General features: G+C 34.8%; 1 non-coding gene across 1 annotated transcript; it reads right to left on the reverse strand.

The window, feature by feature from the left end:
* Positions 1–5,260: 5,260 nt before the first annotated feature.
* On the reverse strand, positions 5,261–5,367 carry LOC122127507. The gene has a single exon (XR_006151182.1). It is a non-coding gene; the product is annotated as a U6 spliceosomal RNA (small nuclear RNA).
* Positions 5,368–12,950: the final 7,583 nt, after the last annotated feature.

A 12,950-nucleotide genomic window follows, 5' to 3' on the forward strand; every position in this document is an offset into this window, starting at 1 on the left:
TTACTGCACTATACTACAGTATTTCCCCCCTCTACTATCTCTTGTATTGCTGCTCTCTTAGATTTTATTTTTTATTTAAATTCTATTGTTAAGGAAAAGTACAGAGGGGTTATACTTACACAAGTAAGGTAAGGAATTCATTTCTTTTCTAACTTGTTACCCCTTCTCCAATTTTTCCCTCTTCTCTCCCAATGCCCCCCCAAGATTATTTCCAACATATTGTCTTGTGAGTATCACAGTTGCATAGGTTACTCCTTTGTCCTTTGTCTCACCATTTTGTTTTTTCTCTTTCCATTTCCAAGTTCAGAACAACATATTTACAATACCCGGGCATCAGATTAAAATACAGTGTCTTCAGGCGATGAACTATAGGTGTGGAAAACACAAAAGGATAAAAACAAATCACGTAGTATATTAAGAACAACAAAAAGTTAAATCAACAAGTGTTGATTTAACTTTGAATCACCTTATAGAGTCATATGTACATAGCTATTGATCTATTCTGCTCAACTATTAATATTATCCTTGATGTACACAATAATGTTCCCCTATTACCCAGTAATCCCACTTCTGGGCATTTACCCTAGTGACCACAAACAATGGCACACTAAAGCTACCAGCCCAATTATGTTTTATCACAGTAGTATTTACCCTAGTTAAGATATGGAATAAACCCCGATGCCCCTCAGTAAATGAATGGATCAAGAAAGTGAAACACACACACACATACACACACACACACACACACACACAACAGAGAGATATACGTACATGCAATACTATGTTTTCATCAGAAAGAAAGGTACCATTTCATTTTTAAAGAAATGGAAGATCTTGGAAAAAATCATATTAAGTGAAGTAAACTGGACAAAGAAACATAGGTCCCATGGTTTCCATTATTTGCAATAATTAGTTTACACCAAGGATAATATCATGTATTTTAATTTGACATTTTGTTCTATATTGAGCCTGCAACATTATTGGTATAGTGTTTGTTATTATTTCTGCAAACAGGCAGGTATATTTAAAGAATTATGTTCATCTTATCCACTACTGAAGGAAGCACAACAAAAAGAGCAACCCCTACTCAGAAGAACAACTCCTACTTACTTAGCTTCATTCTATTTTTTTTTTTTTTGTGAAAATACTGTACAGAGGGGTTACAATTACATGGACAAGATAATGAGTACATTTCTTAACAAGGATTGTAGCCTCCTCCTTTGTTTCTCCTTCCTATCCCTTCTGAACCTCCCCCCGCCCCCCACCTAAACCTCCCCCCTTCTCCCCCCCACCAAAATTGTAAAGTTTGTTTTCGACATAACGACTTGTATATTTCATTGTTGCAATGGGTCCACCTGTTTCCCTATTTAAACGATTTGTTTTTCCCCTTCTCCTCCACAAATTATACCGACATCAAATACAGTGAAAGCAGGGGTTATACTGTGGGGGAGGGACAAACAAAGCAACAAATAACTAGTCTTATAAATGTGTTAGAAACAATCACATGAAAGAAAAAAAATTGAATACATATCGTAGGGTTCATTTCCCTAACATCACCTTATCTGACTTTTCCTGCTTGACTCAGACATATACTAGATATTGCAAATAAGGGAAACCATGTAAGGCCAGTGTTGTCCCCTGTATCCTCATGTTGTACATTACAACTCTATACCGGTTCATCCTGTATATCTACTATCTTCTACATTGTGACCTAAATGCCCCAGCAATTCCACGTTGCTTTACTTTTTAAAAATTTCTCTCTTAATGTTTGATGTTGGTTTGTGTGTGTGTGTGTGTGTGTGTGTGTGTGTGTGTGTGTGTGTGTGTGTGTGTGTGTGTTCTGTGTGCGTGTGTGTGTGTTTACAAAGATCAGAAGACAATATTTTTCTTCATTTAGAATACATCTTTCAGGTCATTGTAAGTTGTGGCTAATGGGAGAAGTCTCTTGCTATTTTAAGGATGAAACAGAAAAAGATATTTGTGCATGTACCACAGTTGCTTTATTAGTCTGTAGTTGAACACTGAACTTCGATTTATATCTTGGCTGTTGCTGTGAATGATGAGTACAATGAACTGCAGATATATTTGAGTTACTCATAGAGAAATAATCGCATGATTGGTGGGGCAGATGATATTTCAACTTTGAAGTTTTTAGAAAGCTGCATATTACTTTCTACAAGGAGAATACTAACCTGCATTTTGTTGAAATGTGTAGAAAATTTCCTTTTCTCCACACTCTCAGCATTATTACCTTTATTATAAGGTAATAAAGGGCAGGTTTTTATTATCTTCAGTACTCCAGACTGGCCTTAGACTTAAATCCAACCTCCTATATGCTTGGAATTAAAAGCCTTTACCACCACACCCGATTCCTTTGATTTTTTGATAAAAGTTACAATAATTATGAAGTAGTATCATAGTAATTTTGAATTACATTTATCTAATGACTTCTGCTGAAAAAGAATTAAACCAGCATAGAAGTGGTATTAAAGAACTTTGTAAACCCACTGGAAATTTTCAGGGCTTTAAGGAGAGCATGTCTATTCAGAACTTTTGTCCACTTTTAATCAAGTTTCTTTTTAATCTCATCTTTAATCTTTCTATACAAAATCAATAATTAATTCAAGGTATTAGAAAGCAGCAATATTAAGCAACTCCTAACATTTTCCATTTTAAATAACATGATATTGCTTAATCATTTTCTGTTTATGCTTGAGACTATATAACTCACTTTAGTCAGACCTCTTACAAGGTTGTATGCATTTTATTTATTTCACATTGATTGTTCTTTCCAAAGACTGCGGGTCTAATTTCCTTATTTTCTTTCAGTCTCAAGTAGTTCAGATTTCAAATGAAGAATAAATGTACGGAAGCAAACAAAAAATAATATAGTTCCTCTCATCTGATGATGTCTTTACAAGAATGAGGAAAGAGTTCATCCAAGGACCTATGATAGGACATCAAAAAGAGAATCCATTCTTCTAGGTCTTACTTAACTTTGCAATGTAACTTAAATGATGTAAAACACAATATAATGCTCAGATACTTTTATGTTTTATCAGTTTTGCACATTTTCATATGGACTTCACCTCAGTCTACAACATTCCTTCATTATTTTGTCCTGATATTTTTACACTATCAAGACATAAGATAACAAGTTTGATTTACAGCATGAGAAATAATCCACCTGGCTTCCTTGGAAGAAGAGCATAGTCAATAGATAACATTACTTCTGTTTGCTCACTATATGCAATGATTTCTGTAATACTTATCGCATTCTTTTTAGTATTTTTAAAAAAACTGCTGGCTAAACTTAAAACTCATTCATGGAAATTTATGTTAAGTATTTCACAAGTTTTAATTTCCTTAATTCTTAAGATAACATTTTTTATAATGCTAATGTTATTGCCATTTTAGTGTTGGGAAAATTGTAATTAAAGGCAATAAGTGCATGGCTCAAGCACACACTGTGAGGAAGGAAATGAGTCAAAGTTTCCAAAAGTCTTTCAGCAATACACAAAAGGTAGGTAAAATCTCTCCATTCTCTTACACTCTCTATTCAATGTTCATATTGTCCAAGAAATAATACCATAGCAATTATTGGCCATGGTGATTGTTTTCTGTTACATTTTGTCTTCAACACAGACTGTGTTGGTGACATTGGGTTATCATGCACAGAGCTGAGCTTATAAGAGAGACAAATATATTCTGTCCCATTTTTCCAGGTTCCATTTTAAAAAGTACTAAATTTTTAAATATCATCACTTTCTTAAGAATCCAAAAAACGAAAAAAAAAATCACAAATAATCACTCCAAAATGCTTTATAAGTAGGAGATGATAAAACAAGCCCCCGTGAAGTAAACTTTCTTCCACTTTTAAAATTATTCTGAAAGCCTTGTGCTGGTTGGTCACACCTGTAATCCTAACTACTTGGCATATTTACTCAGGATCCAGAGATCTGTGGATAACAGTGGAAGCCAATCAGGACAAAATAAATTCATGAGATTATTTTTCAAAAATTTTAATGTTAGCAAAGGGCCAGGAATGGAGATGTAGCTCATATAGTAGCTCAAAAATCTAGAGAGCAGGCCTAGCAAGACTTTGACGCCCTTTTTTCAAACTGTGAGCACACCAATATATATGCAAGTGCATGAGAACACGTGCACGTGCACACATACACATTCATTCAAAATACCTTCATATCAGTGTTTTGCATTAATTTCTTTGTTAGCCATATTATATGAGTAAAATAAAGGAAATAAACTCTTTCATCTCAGAACATTTTCATATGTTTTTTATTTTAAAAATACTGTACAGAGAGGTCACAGTTACATGAGCAAGTAATGAGTACATTTCCTAACAAGCTTCGTTACCTCCTCCTTTATTTTCCCTCTACCGTCCTTTCCCGCCCACCTCTACAAGTACACTCCCCTCCCCACTTCCCCTGCCTAAATTGTAAAGTTCAGTTTTCAACATAGTGTCTTGTGCATCTCATTGTTACAATGGGTCAACCTGAATCCCTATTTCAGCATTTTGTTTTTTCCTTCCCCTCCCCAAATTACAGGAGCGTATGTACAAGAGGTGGGCACACCAAATTCAAACACAGTGAAAACAGGGGTTATAGCATGGGGGAGAAACATATAAAGAAACAAAAAAACATCACATAGCCTGTTATAAGTACGTTAGAACAATAGCAAGCAAGAAAGAAAAAAACAGTTGTGTTCCTATTGGGGGGTTCATTTCCCTTAACAACATCTTATCTGGTCATATGTGCATAGATTTTGACCGTTTCTGCTTATCCCAGATATATTAGTTATTAAAAATTAGGGAAACCCTGTGACCTATGTTTCTTTGGACTTGGCTTACATCACTTAATAATTTTTTTCAAAGTCTTTCCATTTTCTAACAAATTGGGTGATGCCATACTTTCTCATGAAGGCATGGAATTTCATTGGTATAAATAGCACATTTTCTTGATCTATTTATCTGATGAGGGGCATCGGGGTTGGTTCTATATCTTAGCTATCTTAAACAATGCTGCAATAAATATAATTGTGATGGTAGTTTTAGTACCGTCTTGTTTGTGATCTTTTGGGTAAATGCCCAAAAGTGGGATTGCTGTGTCTTAGGGGAGTTCTATGTGAAGTCTTTTGAGGAACCTCCATACTACTTTCCAAAGTGGTTGAACAAGTTGACACTCCCACCAAGAATGTAGTACAGTTAAATTGTGGCCACATCCCCTCCAGCATCTGTTGTTGTAAAAGTATGGAATGGTACAGGAATTTGCCTGCCATCCTTGCACAGGGGCCATTCAAATCTTCTCTGTATCGTTCCAATGTTAGAGTAGGTGATGCTGAATGGAACATAGAACATGTTTTATAAATAAAGTGTAATTGATATTCTTAAACTAGACAATTCAACAAAAAGTAAGTTTAAAGAATTTTCATGAAATTTTAGAGCCATATACTTCTTACATAAGCACACATTTAAGAATAAAATCAAGATGGACAGGTCAAAAACAAAATAATTCCAGATATTTGTTGTTCAAGAGATGTGTAGGAGGAGGAATTCAATTATTCTATACAAGGCACCTGTCATAATGAACACTGCAGCAAGTGTTAAGTTTAAAGTTTTAATGGTTTAAATATATTTTGGGAATTTGCTTATATATGCTAAAACAAGGACTGTTTGGCAGGTAATAAAACTTTTCGTTAAAGTATTTAAGATTTGTGGTAACAGACATATGCTACTATGTATGTATATTTCAGAGTTTATATGAACATTACTAATGAGAAGTTGCCAAGTCTTTGTGTAAAGAAGCAGAATATAAAGAGTTAAGACTTTATTAACTACAAAGTTTCTGTTAAAACTATAGGGCTTCCTTATTTTATTTTATGTTTTAAAATTTTTTTGGGGTCCGGCCAGGGGCCTGAACTATGGGCCTGGGCGCTCTCCCTCAGCTCTTCAGCTCAAGGCTAACACTCTACCACTTGAGCCACAGCGCCACTTCTGGCTTATTTTTTTGCTTATGTGGTGCTGAGGAATCTAACCCAGGGCCTCAAGCATGCAAGGCAAGCTCTCTACCACTGAGCTACCTTCCTAGCCCCTGGCTTCCTTATTTTATACGTTAGCGAGGAACAAATAATGATATAAGACATATACAAATGATTAGATGAGACTTAAATAGTAATCTTAGTGGGTAACTTTAAAGATTACTCATAACCTAAAAACCTCTTGTTGAATATCATAACCTTAACCTGTTTTAAATGTACAGGGATATGAGAAAATAGTAAAATTTAATAGGTAATACCCTTCAAATACTGAAAACACTGATAATTATTTTAGTTTTTATTTTAATCATTAATATTTTGTTATTGGTTTTCTTTATTTATAGCATTGTTTTCCTTGTAGTATAATACAACTTTTTGAAAGTCGTCATTAGGAGGTACATTGAGAAGGTTACTGGGATGGCCAAACCATTTTTTATAGAGGATGTGAATTTACAAAGAGGAAAATTAAGAACAAAATATTTATTTAAAAAAATGATTAAGTAGAGTCTGAATCAGGAGTGTTGATAAATATCCACACCTAAAACCTTAGCCCTAGGCTGAAGCAGTGGTATTACAGAGTTGAGGCCACAAAAGTGAGAGACTGTGTTTTGTTTTATATTTTGATTTTTCTGGTCATGGGGCTTGAACTCTGGGTCCTAGGTGCTCTCCCTCAGCTCCAAGCTAGCGCTACCACTTGAGCCACAACACACTTCCATCTTTTTCTGCTTATGTCATGCTGAGGAATCAAACCCAGTGCACGCTAGGCAGGCACTCTACCACTGAGCCACCTTCCCAACACCTGAGAGACTGTGTTTTAAAAAATCATCTAAACAATAATTGCTTTCTTCTTTGGGATATATAATGAAATATATTAATATCTTTTTATGTCTTTGTGAATTGTCATACTACTAACTTCAGCCACTTTATCCTTTTCAAAGTGATGAAATATTTCTGAGAATTTGCTTCTGTGAAGATTGTTTTTGCATTTATAATTTCTTCTGAATCATTTTTATTTTTATCAAAATAACTTTATATTTCATGTTGATGGGTTATCATACATCAAATACCTCCAAATGTAGATGTAGAGTCTAAAGATAGCAGTATGAATATTCTCATACAGCTCTTGTTTATCTGTTATGCACTTTCAGTATTGTGATATTTCTCTTTCTCTTTCACTGTCTCATTTCCTCTCTTTTTCTTTCATGCTCCATATCTGGTAATTAGAATTTCTGCTGGTCTACTGTTATCCTTCAGAATCCACTGGTATTGTGGAAACATGATAGCGACCATCAGTTACCCTTGCATTCTTTAAGAGTTATTACAGTGACATGATGTTATTCTTTCCTATTCTAAATGGCAAAACAACAGATCTAGGAATTCCTTTTCACTTATACTACCATTACAAATTTTATCTCATAGGAATCATTGAGACGTTAGGATACTTTTAACCTCTGACCTAAAAGATCTTTTTCTTTTACAAACAAATTTTTTCTTCTATTATCAGTGAATACATATAATGAAAACAATGCTAACCTATGGAAAGTAGACAGAAGATATTCAGGGATGAAAAACAAGGTTAATGGGGGAAGTGAGTACAAAAGATGCCTATCATAGAACAAATATCCTCAGAGCAGTTTACCATGTACACTTTGTGAGAATGGCAATATGCTGGGAACTATGGATTGAATCAATGAACAACTGATATATATATATATATATATATATATGTATATATATATATATGCACATATATTTATATATGTATATTTATTTGTATATGAATATATGTGTATATATGCCCATCTATATGTAGACATGCATGTTACTGTACACAAAAATACACACATACCTATACACATGTATAAATGCACACATAGAGAATGACACATAGCTACAGACAACACAAGTTTCACTAATTGTTGAATATGCCTTAGACAGAATGCTTGGAACCAAATATGTTGAAGAAGTATTTATCTCTATAAATTCTTTTACCATTCCTCTTATCTCTTAAAACGGTTTTGACAGATTTGATTTGCAAAATGCAGTACAAGTGATAGCAAGTCACTCAGAAATCTCAGTAAGAAAACCTCATATGGCATCTCCCTGCTCCCCAGGGAATGCTTGTTCTTGTAGACACTCTCAACAAACAAAGTAGCAAGAAAATACCCTGGTGCAGAATAAAGTTATAAGTCTTTAAATGACATTCTTCCTTGAGCTCTTTTCCAACAGCCAGCATCAATTCCTAAGCAGAAGTGTGAGTCCTCAGAAGATGGGAGCTCAGCTCTACATTTCACCAACCCATTTGAAAAGTCCTATATGAGGAATACTTACTGAGGTCTTGCTGTTTTCCTAGCTAAGAAAATAAGAAAAAAAGAAAGTATTTTAATGCATTAAAATTTGAGAATAATTTGTAACCTGTCAATAAATGTGTATAACACAATTATAACAAAATGAAAAAAGTGATATGCATATGATTTATGTGCTCTTGGACTTGGCGAGTGATTTTAGGTGTATCTATACAAGTAGAATCAGCATAAATCAAGCCAGCATTTCTTCATTTAAGATACAAGGAATGGATACAAGGTGACCCATTGTAACAATGAGATGTACAAGACATTCTATCAGATGCGGGGGGGTGGAGGGAAGGGATGGGGGGTGTGGAGGGAAGGGCCGGTATGGGAAAAAACAAGGAGAGGATAAAAATGCTCAGTAAGAAATGTACTCATTACCTTATTTATGTAACTCTAAACCCTGTGCACAGGACATTTACAATAAAAATATGTATTAAAAAGATACAAGGAAAATTTCTGTACTTATAGGAAATTGTATTTGTCACACAATATCAGTAAGGTATTGGTTTTAGGACCACAGGCATATTAAATTTTTTGATGCTCAAATTCTGTACATGAACACAGTATATTATTTACATTTGAATCTGACCTCAACCTAGTGCAGTGTAATTGCTATGAAAATTTTTACTACGTTCTATGTTTGTAATGAAAAATAAAATCATATGCACTATCCATTCATACAATTTTTTCAGATAATTTTTATTGTGAAAATATAGTAAACAGTGGGTCCAATTACATGTGCAAGGGAATGAGTATATTTCTCATCAAGCTTTTTTGCCTCCTCCTTTGTTTCCCCTTCCCATTCCTTCCCATTCCCCACTCCCCCTCCCCTTTAATCCCCCCCCCCAGCCAAAGTTGTAAAGTTCGTTTTTCGACATAAATCTTGTACATCTCATTGCTGCAATGAATCCACATTTGTTTTTTCCCTTCCCCTTCACAAATTATACCAACATAAAATACAGTGAAAGCAGGGGTTATACCTTGTGGAAGGGACATACAAAGCAAGAAATAAATCATCTTATAAATTTGTTAGAAACAATCATAAGAAAGAAAAACATTTGAATCCTTACTTTGGGGTACATTTCGCCAAACATCAACTTATCTGAATGTTTCCGCTTGTCTCAGACATATACTAGGGATTGCAAGTAAGGGAAACCAAGGGAACTATGTTTCTTTGGGCTCGGATTACTTCATCTAATATACTTTTTCCGATTCTTTGTGTTTCCTAACAAATGTGGCAATGTCATTATTTCTGATGGAAGCATAGAATTCCATTGGGTATATAGTCCACATTTTCTTGATCCATTCATCTACTGAGGGGCATCTTGTTTGATTCAATATCTTAGCTATGGTAAATAATGCTGCAATAAACATAGTTATGATGGTAGCTTTAGTATGGTTTTGTTTGTGATCTCTTGGGTAAATGCCCAAAAGTCTGATGGCTGAGTCATTGAATAGCTCTATGTAAAGTCTTTGAGAAGCCTCCATACTAATTTCCAAAGTGGCACTCCCACCAACAATGCAGTAAGGTTCCCTTCTGTCCTCATCCCTTCCAGCATCTGTTGTTATTAGAGATCTTGATTATAGCCATTGTATCTTGGGTGAGGAGGTATCACGATGTGGTTTTGATTTGCATTTCTTTTCTGGCTAAGAAGGTTGTGCGTTTCTTCATGTGTACTGGCCATCCTTCTTTCCTATTCACAGAAGTTTCTCTTTAAGTCTTTAGTCCACTGATTTATTGGGAAGTTGTTTCTTTGAGGATTTGTTGTTGGGGGATTTAATGTTTTTGAGATCCAGGTATACTTTAGATATGAGGCCCTTGTTCTTTGTATGGCTAGTGAAAATCTCCCAATCCATGGGCTTTCTATTGATCTTGCTAGCTATGTGTTTGACATGCAGAAGTTATGCAATTTATTGCAATCCCATTTGTCCATCCTTTCTTTGTTTTGTTCTGTTTCTGGGTATCTTTAAAGAAAATATTGGTCTATGCAAAGGAAACCTAGGGTTTCTCTTACTCCATTCTTTAAAGTTTTCAGAGTGTCTGCTTTGACTCCGAGGTATTTGATCAATTTGGAGATGATTCTGGTGCAGGGTGATATATAAGGATATAGATTTCGTTTTCTACAAGTAATTTACCAATTTTGCAAGCACCATTTACTGAAGAGGCTATCTTTCTTCCATTATAGTTTTTAGATTCTTCATTGAAGATTACAGTGTTATAGGTCTGTGGATTCATTTCTGGGTTTTCAATTCTATTCCATTGGTCCTGAGGTCAGTTCTTGTGCCCGTAACAAGTTGTTTTGAATATTATAGCTTTGAAGTAGAGTTTGAAATTTGCTATTGATATTCTTCCAGCACTGTTCTTTCTATTAAGGATTGTTTTTGCTATTTGGGTCCTTTAATTTTTCCATATGAATTTTTGCATTGCGTCTTCTATTTCCTTGAAGCATCTGGTAGGAATATCAATAGGTATTGCATTGAATTAGTAGATAGCCTTGGGAAGTATTGCCATTTTCACGATGTTTATCCTTCCAATCCAGGAACATGGGAACACTATCGAATTTATGTTTTGATTTCCTTTTTCAAGTTTTTAAAATTTTCATCACAGAGATCCTTAGCTTCTTTGGTTAAGTTAATTCCTAGGTATTTTATTTTTGTGGGGCTATTACAAATGGAGTTGCTTTCCTGATTTCAGCCACACTTTTCTCATTGTTGGCATAGAGAAAAGCCATTGTTTTTGAGAGTTAATTTTATACCATGTTACGTTGCCAAAGTTTAGAATCAGCTTGAGTTATTTGGGAGTGGAGACTGTGGTATTCATTAAACACAAGCTAATGTCATCTGCAAAGAGGAAGAGTTTTATTTCATCTTTCCCTATTTAGATCATTTTTATATTTGCCTATTTTCTTGTTGCTGTAGCTAGTCATTCTAATACTAAATTGAAGAGGAGTGGAGAGAGTGGACATCCTTGTCTTGTGCCTGAGTTAAGAGGAAATGGCTTTAGTTTTTCACCATTAAGTTTTATGCTGGCTGTAGGTTTTTGTCACATACAGCCTTTATTCTATTGAGGAATCTTCTCTGGATTCCTAATTTTTCCAGAACCCTCATCACAAAGGGATGTTGGATCTTGTCAAATGTTTCTTCTGCAACTATTGAGATAACCATGTGGTTCTTATCCTTGCTGTTTGTGATGTGATGAATTATACCGGATTATTTGGTTATATTGAACCAAGTTTGCATCCCTGAAATGAATCCTGTTTGATGCTGGTGTATGATTTTGGGGATGAATTGTTCAAGTCAATTGGCCAAAATTTTGTTGAGAAGCTTTGCATCAATACTCATCAAAGAAAGAGAACAAAGAAATGGGTCTATAGTTCTCTTTCTTTGATGAGTCCCTGCCTGGTTTGGGGATGAGGGTTATGATGGCTTCATAGAATGAGTTCGGTAGTGAACTTTCTCCTTCAATTTCATTGAAGATTTGAAGGAGTATTGGTGTGAGCTCTGACATGAAGGCCTTGTAGAATTCCGCTGTAAATCCATCTGGTCCTGGGCTTTTCTGAGATGGGAGGTCTCTTATTAGTGTTTCTATTTCAATACTTGATATGGGCCTGTTAAGCTGGTTTAACTCATCTTGGTTTACATTCAGCATTACAATATTTGCTAGGAAAATGTCCATTTCTGCCAGGTTCTCTAACTTACTAGAATAAAGGTTTGAGAAATAATCCATTATAATTTTCTGAAGCTTAGTTGTTTCTGTGGTGATGTTTCCATTCTCATCTCTGAGTTTATTTATTTGAGTGTATTCTCTTCTTTTTCTCATAAGATTTGCTAAGGGTCTGTCAAATTTGTTAATTTTTCAAAGTACCAATTCTTTATCTTTTTGGTTCTTTCTGTTTTCATATTTGGATGCTAATTTGTTTAATTCTGACTTAATTTTAATGATTTCTTTCCATCTACTGTATTGGCGTTTATCTTGCTCCTCTTTTTCAAGGTGGTTCAGATGTTGTTGTTTTCAGATCTCTCCAATTTGTTGATGTAGGATCTCAGAGCTATAAACTTGCCTCTGAGTACTGCCTTTGCTGTGTCCCAGAGGAGCTGGTAATTTGTGTGGTCATTTTTGTTGAATATCATGAACATTTTAATTACCTTTCTCATCTCTTCCATGACCCACTGGTGATTCAACAGTGTGTTGTTCAGCCTCCATGTGTTACAGGACTCTCTTTGGTGGCTTTTGGTGTGGAATTCTAATTTTATTCCCTTGTATTCTAAAAGAATGCAAGGTATTACTTCAATATTTGTGAATTTAGACAAGTTTGATTTGTTACGTAGAATGTGGTCTATTTTGGAAAATGTTCCATGTGCTGCTGAGAAAAACATGTATTCTGATGCTGCTGGTTGAAATACTCAGTAGATATCAGTTAAAACTAGTTGATCTATGCAGTTGTTTAGATGTGCAGTTTCTCTATTGAGTTTTTGAAGAGTTGATCTATCTAGTAGTGATAGTAGTGTGTTAAATCCCCCAACATTTAATGTCTTTGTATCTATGTG

Source organism: Dipodomys spectabilis, unplaced genomic scaffold, assembly GCF_019054845.1.
Source record: "Dipodomys spectabilis isolate Male_0828 unplaced genomic scaffold, ASM1905484v1 ptg000301l, whole genome shotgun sequence".
In the NCBI taxonomy this organism is placed as follows: domain Eukaryota; kingdom Metazoa; phylum Chordata; class Mammalia; order Rodentia; family Heteromyidae; genus Dipodomys; species Dipodomys spectabilis.